We start from the raw sequence: 14,915 nt of genomic DNA on the forward strand, positions 1-14,915 counted from the left end.
GCTACCAGAGGGTGGCGAATGCCATCGGGAAATCGACTGAGACGAGGTGGTATTTTCTTTGGCAGTTTTCAACTGTGGTGATGATTCTTTTAAGTGCGTCAGTGGTGGATCGGTCTCTCCTAAATCTAAATTCGTTCTGTGCATTAAGCTGTACTAAATGTAGTAGGCTTTTATCCTTTGATGTAGGACTACTCAAAGACTTTGCTTAGTAGAGAGAGAAGAGTGATTGAGCAGTATGAAGCAGTCATGTGTTGTGGCTTAGTTGGGCTTTTCAGAATCAGTTTAATGTTGGCTGTTTTCCAGTCTGTGGGAAAGCAGTCGCTTTGGAGACAGTGGTTATACAGGGTGTTTCAGTTAAACGTTTCAGAACTTCTAAGAGGGGTAGGGTACATCCTGACAACTCGAAATCATATAGCAATGTGGGGTCGGAAATGCTTTCCTGAAGCGGTGTTGTACACAGAAGCACCATAAAGAAAAGAGACCGTAAGTGAGAAATCGTTTTAATAATACATGAAAAGAAGCAAAAGGTACATGGATTAAAGTAAGTGTTCGAAGTTTCTTCCACGGGCTACAATGCACGCCTCACATCTCCGACGCATGGACATCCGAACATTCTGGAATACTCCAGGCGAATTTCGAATTTCTTCGGCAGCTACTGCGATTCTTGCAACCAGCTCCTCAGCATTGTCAACAGGGGTGTCATAAACTAGCGATTTCATATCACCCCAGAAAAAGAAATCAAGACACGATAGGTCGGGTGACCGAGCAGGCCAACGCACGGGACCACCATGTCCGATCCACTGTTGACCAAATGTGACATCCAGGTAGTTACGAACATCTCCGCTATAATGGGCAGGGGCTCCATCGTGTTGGAACCACATTGTCTGTTGCGTCGATGCAGAAATCTGTTCATCTCTCAAAAGTTGTGGCAATACTTGCTGCAGAAAGATCAAGTAGATAGGTCCGGTTAGACGACACGGTAACAGGTAAGGGCCGATGAGGTGATCTCCCATAATACCGGCCCATACATTGACCGAAAATCGAATCTGTGCTGCACGACGTCTTCTGTGTACAATACCGCTTCAGGAAAGCATTTCCGACCCCACATTGCTATATGATTTCGAGTTGTCAGGATGTACCCTACCCCTCTTAGAAGTTCTGAAACGTTTAACTGAAACACCCTGTATAGGTCCAGGAGATTTTGGGAAAACTCTGCTACCTTTTTGACTATTTCAGGTTTTATCATATTTATTCCTGGTGATTTCTTGTTTCTTAGTTCGATGACTGTGGATAATTGGCCCAGGTGCGTGAAGGGTGCCTCTGTGAGGTTGGTGCGATATGTGTCATTCTCCCGGAAGATTTCCTCTTTCTGATGGGAGTTTTGGCTGTCCACGGTTTTGAATACGGGGTTTAGGATGTTAACCAATTCATTCCAATTTTTGTCATGCTTCCGTGGGGCATTCTGGTAGAGGGTGTCACCTCACCTTTGGGCAGTTTGTTCATTGTGATTTTATAGACTATGCCCCAGGGGTATGAGTCCCCCCCCTCCCCCCGTGGAGACCAGTTGCTCCCAGGACAGCTTTTTCCGCTACCTGATCATTGCAGCATAGGCATTCCTGGTTTCCCGGTATTTATGGCCCGAAGGCCTTCACCTCTGGAATGCTTGTCTCTTTGGTTGAGTCCTCTGTGCAGGGTATCCAGCTTCCTAGGCCACCAGGGAATGGCCCCCTGGTTGTGGGGATTTTTTCTTAATACACTGGTTTGCTGCATCTACAATTGCGTTTGTGACTATACACTGGTGGAGGTCAGGAGTTTGGGTCAGGCAGTGCTCAGTTGACAGACTTTGTGCATTTGTAATGATCGCTTCCTCAAACACATTACACTCTGCCTTTTCCAGAGCATATCTCTGGAGCTTGTAGCTGGTGATGGGCTCTTGATGTATTGTTCTGTGCATGGTGAAAGTGATAACATGGTGGTCGGATGTGGTTCAACCCTCCTGGACATTCCAGTGCATTATATAGTGGGCAAAAGATCTTGTTGATAGGGTAACATCCAAAGTTGCCTCCCAGAGTATAGAGGCAAAAGATGGAAGGTTGTTTGGACAGTTCGGTACGACAATGCCACTGTTTGCCATGAATTCTTCCATGGATCCTGTGCTCTGGGGTGGCACTATGCCAGAGGGGGGGACGACAGTTCACATCAGCAGAGATTAGAATTCTGGAGCCTAGGAGCTCTGCCAGAACTTGATTCAGGTACTGTGTTGCCGGGAGAATGTCCTTGCCCAGTCGACAGTAAAGGTATGACTGAGAAATCTCCAAGGGCAGAGATGATGTGCGTGCAGGAGGCCCATGCCGAGCATAATTTTGAGATCTTTTTGACCATTAGGTTTGGGTTCATAACCAGAATGGCTGTCCAGGGTGTTTCACACTGTCAGTTTTTTTCCCCTGCATGTTTGGATAATTTCGGATAATCGAGGTAAGTTCGGATTTCCGAGACTGTGGGATGGTGGTACAATAGGGCTTTGTTATTGGTGTTGAAAGACGCTAGCTACAAGTTCGTAACCCAATTTGGTGAATTTCTACGCTCTAAAGATTTAGGCTGCTCTCCCCACATTCACATGGTGAGCGGACAGCTATTTACGAAAACACCCGTAGAGTATCGCAACAACTTTCTCCTGTGAGTTTTCAGTGGTGGTGAGCACACAGGTGAGATTAGTTTTTCTGTAGGAGCAGTAATTGTGGAAATTGTCTTCCATCAAAATTTTTATGGAAGAGAGGTTGGGGAAACACAAAAGCCATGTACTCTTCGTTGTATCCACACAAAAATCTTTGGGAATTGTTGGAGCAGTCTTTACACAAACTTACACTGTTATGGATCACCTCCCCAGTCAAGAGCTGGATCCAAGCATGGCAGCCAGAAATAATTGGATGCACTCTCTATTTCCCTGTTGTCAGCAGCATGGTGACCAGTACTGTCTGGCAAGCAAAGGAAACAGATAAAAACGCTTGTATTCAACTAATAAACCCAGACAAAAACAAAAGCTTCTCACCTGAAGAGTCCACTGAAGTTTAAAATTGAATTGACGTACTTTTCCCGAAAAGAAACACTTAATCCACATTTACTAAAATGGCAGAGCGATGATTGTGTCCGACGTGGGTGGCAGCCATATTGGCGTAAGCATGCGCTACTGAGAAGCACAACGTTGTCATATATAACAATTAAAGGCTCACAGAAATTCAGTAAATTTCACAGAAAATTTTACATAAAATCATCTGGTGATCCACTATCTTTAGTTCTTCAAGTTCAAATCTTTGGTGAATGGTAAATCCATGATTAATCGGCACTATAATCACTTTTAATCAGAGCACATAGAAACGTGATCACACGGTCGAAAATCCTTTGATCTCAGCTAAATGGTTAGAGTTAGCAGTGTGAATTCGGTGGGTATGCCATTTAGTGTATGGGGAAGTGATTTGTAGAAGGAAAAAAAAATAGTTAAAATTTCTGCCACCAGGGGAAAAACGGCGTTGCATAAAAATAAAAATTGTCTTTTACTACAAGACACACTGCTTATGCAAATGACATTCTGTTAGATAAAAGTAGAAAGGCCAATGCCATCAATAACCAATACGGCTTTCACAGAAAAGGAATGTGCTCTTTTAGTAAAACTGTTTTACAAGAATAATAGTAACGCTCATGCAGCACTACTTGAATATCAGAAACTTAAAGGTTTGCGCAAAGGACCTTTGTCGTCAGTAGGGCTTCGACAACTAATAAATAAATTTGAAGCAACCAGGAAGTTAAGTGTAATTTGAGGCAGGGGACGACCACATATCAGAATGGAGGCAGTGGATGAAGTGGCAGTTGCGATGGCCTCCAGGTCACAATGCGAAACGCTACCAGTCAGTAGTGTCAGAGGCGTGTCAAGAGAGACGTGAACCTTCCATGGTCTACTGGATGTAAAGTGCTTCGAATAATTTTATGCTAGTTCTCTTACAAGATCACGCAGTGCAAGAACTAGTCGTGCGATCAGCAACAACAAATAGACTTTGCTCTATGATTTCTGGCATGTATGGAACTTGATGATACATGGGCTCAAATGATCTTCTGGTCTGATGAGGCACATTTCACTCTTCATGGGGGCTATAAATGGACAAAACTGCAGAATACGGGGAACTTCTCATACATCTGCCATGAATGAAAGATCACTACAAAGTCCATAGGTTACAGTATGGCGTGGATTCTAAGCAGAGTTTATTTTTCTTTAAAGAGTCTACACCTCATGGCCCCGTAAGGTAACTAGTGCACGGTACCGTGCTCTTCTAAGAGATCACATTATTCCCACTCTGCAAGAAGGCAATGCTTGGAGACTGTAGTGTTCATGCAAGATGGTGCCCCTCCCCATGTTGGTTGACAAGCGAAGGAACTGTTCCGTTCAACTTTCGGAAATGATCACGTCATTTCTAGAGACTTTCCGCAGTTCTGGCCAGCCCGATCACCAGATCTCAATCACCCATGATTTCTGGCTATGGGGATACCTGAAAGACAGAGTTTACCATGGTGGCATATAGATTTGAATCAACACTTTAAAATCAACAGCTTGTTGATTGGAAAGCAAACATTAAACAGAATGTAGCTAACATCCCCAATGAGATACTATGCGAAAGAGTGTCACAAGCAGTCTTCCGTTTTCAGAATGTCATCTCAAGTGAAAGAAAGCACATAAATTTTTAAGTTCTGATATTAAAATCTAATCCTAAGTTAAATCTAATCCTTCACCTTTAGAGGAGAAACTGGCACTGTAAAAAAATTAGTTCAAATTTCTGCGACTAGTCGCAGAAATTTGAACTAATTTTTTTTCTTCTACAAATCACTTCCCCATACCCTAAATGACATTCCCACCAATTTTCAGTGCTATCTCTAACCGTTTTGACACTAGAGTTTCCTGAATAGGGAAACTTAATTTATAACCACTCAGTATATAATTCCTTGGAATAATCAGCATTTCCTAAAGGAGCCATCGCTGCCTCCTACCAAACTGTATGAAATGCCGCTTCGAAATCAACATTGTAAATTCATATTTAGATGTAGATTTCTCAATATGCGGCTGAAATGCCACTAGACAATATTCACAGTATTTCCCAGGAGTAAACCCAAATTTGTGAGGCAATATCATATACCCTGCTGGACTAGCAGGCAGGTCAGTTACCTGTAATGCCATTAACCTTACAAGAATTTTACACAGGAAGCAAATACAAAAAAAAAAAAAAAAAATTTCTTATTGTGTTGTAAAGTGTGTGTGTTCTCTAGTCAATTTTCTTGTTTTGCTGGATGAAAAATCCGATTTCTGGGGGAAAAATACCTTGCCATCTGTCTGAGACCAACCAACTCAGCTACGGAGTGAAAAAAGCCCATTCAAGTTCCTCGCGTTATCGACATGATTCGAACTCAGGCTTTTTCCACCAGGTGTGGGGAGGACAGTGTAAATATCACTGTGCTACCTGCACAGAGGAAGTAAATACAAATTCAAATTATTTTATTAAAGTCACCAAGAATTTCTTCTATATTGTATACCCATTTATTATTATTAATAGCCATATGGTGCAAGGATGCCTGAGGCTTATGCTGCACAAGCCAAAAAAAAAATTGAGTCACCCTGACCTGAGAGAGAGAGAGAGAGAGAGAGAGAGAGAGAGAGGCTCAGGATCCTGGGTGTGCCAAGCTGATACTCACCAGATATGAGCCCATGGGGTTGTTATGTAATGTGTCTGTGAATTGTGTTTTCTCTCTGGTCAATTTGCCTGTTTTGTTGGACAAAAGAAACACTAGTTTCTGGGGAAAAAACTTGGCTATCTATGCCTGAGAGTGACTAACTCAGCCATGGAGTGAAAAAACTCCATTAAAGTTCCTCCCATCATTGACGGGATTCGAACCTGGGCCTTTTCCCCCCAGTGTGGGGATGATGGTGACCTATACTACTGTACTACCAGTGCAGACAGGGAGCAAGTACATTCATTGATGTGTATGTCTAAGGTGGTCTCCGGACTGATGACAATCTCCACCTGTATCTATTCAAGTAGAACTTCTACAAATGGGCCTGCAGTGTAGTATGTGTTAATATGTGTGTAATGTATTGTTAAAAAAAAAAAAAAAAAGAAACAGGCCTCTTTGACACCAGGCACTACCTGGCTATCTGTTTCCTGGTGCCTGTCTCTAGGCATGTGTAGCCAGGCCTGAGTTTGCATCACTGTCCATGCAACTTGCACAAAACTCCCACACAAAAAACTTGCACAAAAGATGTAGTGCAATACCAGTGTGTGGCAATATCTCTGCTCCCAAGCTGCCCACATCTGGAAGAATTGAAAAAAAAAAAAAAAAAAAAAAAAACACAGACCAGATAATCCAGTTAAAAAAAACTAAAAAAAAAACAAAACAAAACACAAAAGTGTACAGAAATATTCTGCTAAATTACACTAAGCTTAATGTATATCAACCAGAACAGCTATCTTCTTTTTTGAAACTCTTCTGCAAAAGTCCTGAAATAATAAAAAATGCTCAGAATTTGACAACCATAGTGTTTCAGTACCCCTAGATAGTTCAAATATAGCAGTTCTGAGACCAATCCTAAACTCCTCATAAATAAAACAATCACCCAGTACACGATCCAATGATTCTATTGCTTGACAAGCACAATGGAGATCTCTAAACCTAATTCACACAGCTATTATTCCTCAACAATCTGTGCCCTGTTATCAAAAAAGGCATTTCCATAATGGGATGAAACATTTATTAAGTTTATTATTCAGCTTAATCTTTCACTTATTATTCAGCTTAAACAACCTATTTACAGCTCCAGTATTAGTAGAATTCCAACGTTCTTGCCAGTTATCAATTAATTTAGACAATTTGTTTTGCTACAATTTTCCTGTCATGTTTCCTGTCAATCAATGTCATTAGTTAGTCCCATGAATGATACCTGTCTACCCTTTCTCAAAAAATAACTTGCCCAAGGAGTTTACATCTGGTGAGTATGGGCTTGGCAAACCCAGGGTCCTTAGCTGAATATCATTTTTCTTTTTCTTGGTGATTCCCTTCTACTTCTCTCTCTCTCTCTCTCGGGGTAATTCAGAAAATTTTTTTTTTTTTTGGCTGGTGCAGCATAAGCCTCAGTCTTCCTTGCACCATATGGCTAATAATAATAAATGCTCTAAACACAACATATAAATCTAAAGGAAGTGCACCTGCAATGGCTTGCAGGGCACAGTTTGTAGATACAGTTTTACATACCTTTAAAACAGTTACAACATAAACCTTTGTAATGAATTAATATTATTCCTGAATTTTACAGTACTTCTGCAATGAAATGAAACAGATGAAGCATAAGCTACTATTGGAAGGAATATATCCTTATAATGAAGGCTAAGAACGCTCTTGCCTAACCCCCAATCTTTCCTAGTAATTCTAACTATTGAAGCGGTGACATTTTTGACTTTACCACTTAGGTACTCAAGATGAGCTGTAAATGTAATATTGTCATCCAAAATGATCCCAAGGTATTTAACCTGAGGAACCAAAGGTATCTGCTTGTTATCTATAATGACTCTAGGCATTCTGTTGTAATCAAGCTTATCCTTAGTAAGCATCATAATCATCTTATTAGGAGATAGCTTAAGTTTATTATCTGTCGCCCACCTTTCTAAGCTATCCACAAGAACTCCAATTTTATTTTAAAAGTCTCGCCTAGACACACCCTGCACACACTACTAGGCCATCAGCATAGGCAACTTTATGGCAATCTGACCTGTCATTTGCTAAACACATATTAAGGACCACATTCCAAAATAGTGGCCCAAGCACCAACCCCTGAGGGCACCTCACTACAATCCTTCTCTTAGTTAAATAATCCCAGACTATTCTATAAATCAAATCAAGGCAATTCAGCAAACTCAGGGATAACAACACACTCTCACACCACACAGTGTCAAAGGCCTCTTCAAAATCAACAAAAAGGGCAAAACATATTTGCATTTAGATTGTAAACTGAAGTCAACCAAATCGTGGACTGCATCTTCAGTTGGGCATTTCCTCTTAAATCCGTATTGGTATTGGAACTCCAAATTCCTTTCCAAAAATAAAGTTCCCAACCTTATCAGCATCAGTATAAATTTAAATTTATGCCCCCTCAGTTACGAAATCAGCTCAAGAGGAAGAATTCCATCACCACTGAGCTTGCTCAAACAATTCAAGGCCTTATACTCCTCAATCAGATCACCTTGCAGGTGCCTAGTCTCCAGATGCTGCAATTTGCAGAAGTTAAGCCTACATTCATAACAGAAACACTTTGTTCCACTCACTAATCTTGCTGCCATTCTCTCTACTCGTTCAAGTAGCTCAACATCTTTCCTGAAATGAGGCCTCCAGTCCTGTATGCAGTACTCAATGTGGGCCTGACCATTGCCTTATACAAGGGGGATAATCACCTCCTTATCTGTGCTAGGAAAATTCCTATATATCATTGACAAAACCCCATGAGCTACTCATGCATCCTGTCTGCACTGCTCAGAAAACTTTATATCTGTCTGCACAATTGCCCCAGGCCTTTTTCATTCTCCACTACCCTGAGTGTAGTACCACACAGTTGGCATGTTACTCTGAGGTTACTGCTACCCGTATGCAGTACTTTGCATTTGTCAATGTTGAACTTCAGTTGCCAACTCTGCTCAAATTTTCTAGATCCTGTTGCAGTAGTGTACAGTCCTTACTGTCATTAACAACCCTACCAACCTTCATATCATCTGCAAACTTGGACATTAAGTCTGATATACCTTCATCAATATCATTTATAAATACAAAAAACAACAATGGGCACAACAGAGACCCTAGGGGAACTCCACTAATAACATTGGTCCACGAAGAGCAGTGTTCAATGATTACCACTCTCTGCCTTCTCGTACTCAACCATCCTTTCATCCATTGCAGCAACTTGCCCATAATGCCATACTGCTGCTCTGTGTACATAGAGTATTCTTTCATATGCAACTGTATCAAAAGCTTACCTAAAATCTAAGTATAGAATATCAAAATTATTTTTTGCTTCCAGTTTTCCATTTTTTGTAGCCACATCATAGTATCCAATCAAATTGGTCAGACAAGACTTACCCTCAAGAACCATGTTGTGTCTGAACTATAACTGCAGTCATGTCTAGATGATAGTGCAGTGCTTCTGTTACTTTTTTTTTTTTAAAGAACACTGTGGCAGTTTTTGGCTTAACATCCAGAGTAATTACCACCTTGGAAGTTATGGAAAACCTTCAAACTTATATGAATTAGAAAAAGCACTGACATACGGCTCTTGAAGGCACAAAATATCTAATCCCTTTTCTGCCTTTACAACCTGGCTCCATCCATAACACTCCTAGATTTTTGTCCATTCAACTGCATGAATTTTAACACCTCCCCATCATTAACAACACTGCTACTAATAACAATAGAACTATTATTTATTAAAGACATGCGGCACTAGCAACTTCCAAGGCTCTGTGATGCCAAGTACATTTTGTATCTCTAATTGAATGTTCACAGTTCTTTCATCTCCTTTTACAGTTTATTTATTTTGCTTGATGTGGGCAATACACGAAGGAACCAGTTTTTTCCTGCTTCTGTCGTGTATCGTGGCCGTGAAATCCAAGCCCGAGGCAGGATTCGAATCTGCAACCTTTGGGTTGCCAGGCAGGCACTTAACCCACCTGGCTAGCCCGGTCGGCACCTTTTACAGTTGATACATTGATGGTTGATCCTTATTCTGACAGTCATTGAAAATATGACCGGGTTGAGCACAATATCCAAAAGTCACAGATTTATGAATATAGTGAATGCCCATAACCAAGACATTTAAAACATTTAGTAATGACAACAAACTTTCGAAACTTACGAGAGCTGTATCCAATAAATATCCTGTCATTTTGAAAGATATACCTGTACATTTGTAGAGTCAAATCTATGATCCAGTTGGTGACTTGCAATTTTGAACCAGTGTTAAATCTGAAAGTGGGGCGCCTCCGTAGCCAGGTGGGAAGGAGCAGCAGTGCGTAGCACATGCTTCTTGATTAGACTGGGGTTCGAGCCCGTCACCACCAAATACGGAGGATGCGGAAAGGTCGGGGAATGACCACCGTATGTCCCCGGAGCAATATGGCCTTAGTTGCTAATGCTCCTAAAAACCAAACAGCAACAAATCTGAAAGTTACCCTATCCTTTACTTCTTGCTCTGAAAAAAACCATATTCACATAAATTTTTACAATATAAATCCTGTAACAATTCCTCCTTAGTTATATCTTTGGGTACATCATAAACAAGGACTGGTTACATTATCCAATTTAACCTTATGTTCTTGTTTATACTCTGGCACGACCACCAAGTCAGTGGAGTTTACAATAAATCGATCAACAAATTTTAATCGTATCTAGCAGTTATGGACTTGAACCCTGGGCCACTCAAAGGGCGTGTGCTACTGCACTCGTGCTCCTGATCACTCAGCTACATCTATCAGGCTTAATACCCTTTTCCAGGAACTGATCAAAACTAGCAATTCTATTCAAATCTTCAACAGTCCAGACTAAATTAAAACCCCCTTATTCCTAATCATATGTAAACTCCTTATCCCAATTTCCCTGAAATTCTGTTTTAAATAATTTACCACAACTTCTTTAATGTTCCTGATTTGTATTAAACTCTGCTCGAGTCTCAGCTCTCAGAATCAATGTATTATTTACTGTGGATTTCAAATCCCTGACCTTATTATTGTCAGATCTGACCCCCCCCCCCATCACCTGAACTATTTCTTACATTATCAGCGACCGCAATATCTTGTAAACCAACTGTCTTCATTTTGTCTGCATAAGTTATTTTCTGTTCATCCGACCCAGCCATTCATTGTCAATTAGTAATGCAGTGGTAATGATTTCTATATCAACCCACTTTCCAAGGACAAAGTTTGAGACCAATTTGCTTAACTTATTGGCTTCATTCGTGGTGTAATCACTACAATTTTCATCAACTTAGTAATTAGTTCATAAATGGTGTTGACATCACCATATCTACATCTTTGTTCATGTATATTTGTAACAATAATATCACTTTCTCTGATATTTGTTCCAGTACTCCTTCTACTGACATCTCCAAAAAAGCTACCCACATCTACATTCAAAAATTCTGGATGAGCCTCTGAAACCTAAGAAAACCTTGGTTCAGAAAATAACTGCAAATCCTGAATACCCTCTCTAATCTCTTCAATTTGCATTTCTTGATCCATTACATCTAACTGTTTATCAATTGAATTACTCAAAATCTCCACTTGGGGTCAACCATATCAGTCATACTATTTGTGCTAGCAACTGCAGCAAAAGGAACAATACTTCCTCCCCTGCATTAGCTGCACCTGGCTTAACATTTTCCCCCTTCAACACTTTACTGTCAGGAGCCCTCTTACTGCCTTCCGCATGTAGCCTGTGAACTCTTGAAGGAAACGGGGAACGCACCCAGCTCATCTTCTTTCCCCCTTGCTGAATTTTCCTTTTACTGTCCATTTCTCAAACTAGCTAAGTATGGTTTAAAATGATTCATTCACAATGTACAAAGAAGAAACCTTGAAAATTACGCCACAAATCACGGTCTCGATAATCCAAAATAAAACTGCTAATCCATAATTGCAGACAGAAACTTTTCCCTTCCTTATAAAATTAGAGGCAACTTTAGATAACTCTCACCTTTTAAAAGTTGTTAAATAAAACACTGCTGAAACTATAAAGTACATCAATGATCAACTAATATGGCCACCACCACACTGCTTCTTTGTCTTAATGCACAAAACTTTCAGCACAAACACCAAAAAATTATAAATTAGTAAATAACTCAGTTATTAACTCCAAATCAATGTAAGAAACACTAATTAAATAAAGACCAAACAATGGCGATGTAATTAAACCAACTAATATGATACAGCAATGCACAACAGTAGAGCTAAGGCAAACACATCCTCCCTACCTGTGTATCACAAGAGAATTTTCAGGAGGCAAATACAGCAATTCCACTTTAAATGTTTGTCAGAATAATTTAAAATCAAAATCTATACTTACAGAAATAACAGTTATTTAAAAATGGAATTTTTATGTTATACTCACTTTCAATAATATCTGTATTGTTTCTAACTTCTGGAGGTAAGGAAATAACAAAGAGGGCCCCGCAATTAATTCCTGAACAGGGCCCTGCAAATACTGGGGCTGTCCCCGAATGAGATTAGTCTCACATGAGTAGTCTGAGCAAGAGGAAGAATGCAATTTGCAATGAGCTTGTTCAAACCATTCAAAGCCCTTGCAGATAGCCCAGATAGTAGAATCGCCATCCTCTCCACACCAAATGAGAAGACCTGAGTTCGAACTTGATGACGTGAGGAAATTTTGTATGGGCGTATTTTAAAAGGTAATAAGTTACTTGGTCTCAGGTGATGGTACAATGTTAATTCCCCTGGAAACTGGGGCTTTATTAAAAATAAATAAATTTTCTGTCTACACTTCGAGAGAACCAAACGGACAGAGGAGTTTACAAGATACAGAGAATACAAGAAACAGCACCATATTTAGCAGTCAAGGGTATGAATACCAGTCACTAAAGGCAAGTGTATTTATGCACCTTAGCACTTGACTACCGCGGCAGCATAAATTTAATGCAGGCAAATCGACCAAAGAACACCCACACACAATATACACTGTGCTGCCACTTTATCAGGTACACCCCTGCTGTGCACACAAATGGTTTGCCCCACAATGTTGCAAGTCACATGACCACAGTTATGGATGTAAATGCGGCAGAAAACCTTTATGGTATCAGTTAGCAAAACTGATACCATAAAGTTATCAAACCGTAGCAAGAATGGGGAAAAGGAGTGACCTAATGGACTTCGAACATGGCATGGTAGTAGGTGTAAGGCATGCTGGAGAAAGCATCTCTGAAACGGCAGTTCTCCTGAACTTTTCACACACCACAGTTTCAAGGGTGTATCAACAATGGTGCAATGAACAGAAAACATCATCTTAATGGCAATTCCGTGGAAGAAAATCGCTTGTTGATGAGAGAGGTCAGAGGAGGATGGCTAGAACTGTGCAAGCAAACAGATGGGCCACAATGTCGCATATCATGTCAGAATACAACCTTGGTACGCAGAACAAAATATCGCAAGGGACCCCTAATCGCACTTTGTCGCAAATGGGCTACAACTGCCGATGGCCACATCGCATACCTTTGTTATCTGTGAAGAACAAGAGAGCATGCCTCCTGTGGGCACAGCAATACTAGCACTGGACTATCGAGGATTGGAAAACAGTTGCTTGTTTTGACAAGTCGAAGTTCCTGGTGCATCATGTTGATGGAAGGCTCAGAATTTGGCAAAAACAACATGAATCCATGGACCCGTCATGTCTGATGACTACTGTGGAAGGTGGTGAGGCAGTGTTAGGGTGCGGGGAATGTTTTCTTGGAACACGTTGGGTCCATTGATATCCATAGATTCACGTCTGAATGCCACATTGTACCTAAATATTGTTGCTGACCAAGTGCATCCGTTCATGTTGACAATTTATCCTCAGTCAGATGGTTACTTTCAGCAGGATAATGCGCCGGTGCACAAAGCCCAAATCACTATGGAATGGTTCCAGGAACATGACAATGACTTTTCTTTGCTGCAGTGGCCTGCTCAGTCTGGGGATCTCAATCCTACTGAACATCTTTGGGATGAGCTCGAAAGGGCTGTTCGCCGTAGTCGGTGTGTGGATGGAGGCGGTGTGCAGATGGAGGTGTAGACCTCCACTGAATTTCAAGGAACTGCGTGACACACTCATGTCTGCATGATACTCGATTTCTGCACATTTTCAGCATCTTGTTCAATCCATGCCTAGACTACTAGGTAGGTGTACCTAATAAAGTGGCAGCACAGTGTATATGGAAAAATATGGCCTAAGTTACCAATAAAAGTAAATAAAAGTAAAACAAACTTAAATCAGATCACCTTGTAGATTTGAAGCCTCGTTTGGAATAAGCACTGTTAATGTTCCATCGGCAATTTCATTGCCCTTCTCTCATCCATTCCAGAAGATCCACATCCTTTATAAAATGAGTCCACCAGACTTGTATGCAGCACAGAAGATACAGCCTAACCATTGAATTATACAATGGGATAAACACTCCACATGTATGCTGGAGAAATTCCTGTTTATTAATAAAATACCCCCACAAGCTATCTGGCAGGCCATCTGCACAATTTACTAAGTGATAGATGACTCTCTAAAATTAACTAGGTTATAGATGACTCTCATCATGTAGACATGTATAGTATCTTTTAGCATTAGCATTAGTAGAGGCATTTGATGCAAGAAAGCAAGCTTATGCAGCATCAGCCAAAAAAAAAAAAAAAAAAAAATCTTGTGTAAGGCAGCTCCCAAATGTTAGTTCAACTCCACCGTAGTATACTCTAATGATACAGGAACTCTGCAGAAAGGCCAGAAATGTGTGTAATCTTATGTTTAAGTATGTGTATGTTTTTGTTATGTTGTTTAGTTGTTTCTGGCCACTTTGCTACCAATAGCCACAAGCACCAGGGGTGGGATGCGTCCTAATACTCGTCTATGCCACGAAGAACTGGGCCACAACTGACCAAGAACTACAAAAAACTTCGAGTGTCACGTACTGAATGTCCAAATCATTCAAAATATGAGCAAGTAAAATAAAATAAAATGAAACAAAAGTAACAAAAATTATAAAAATAAAAGGAATTTAAAAATTAAAAAATAAATTTAAAAATTTAAAATAGAAATAAATAAATGAAATAAAAATATTAAGAAAAATAAAATAAAAGTAATAGACA

Source organism: Mastigoproctus giganteus, chromosome 11 (assembly GCF_048544385.1).
Source record: "Mastigoproctus giganteus isolate SK-2022 chromosome 11, ASM4854438v1, whole genome shotgun sequence".
In the NCBI taxonomy this organism is placed as follows: domain Eukaryota; kingdom Metazoa; phylum Arthropoda; class Arachnida; order Uropygi; family Thelyphonidae; genus Mastigoproctus; species Mastigoproctus giganteus.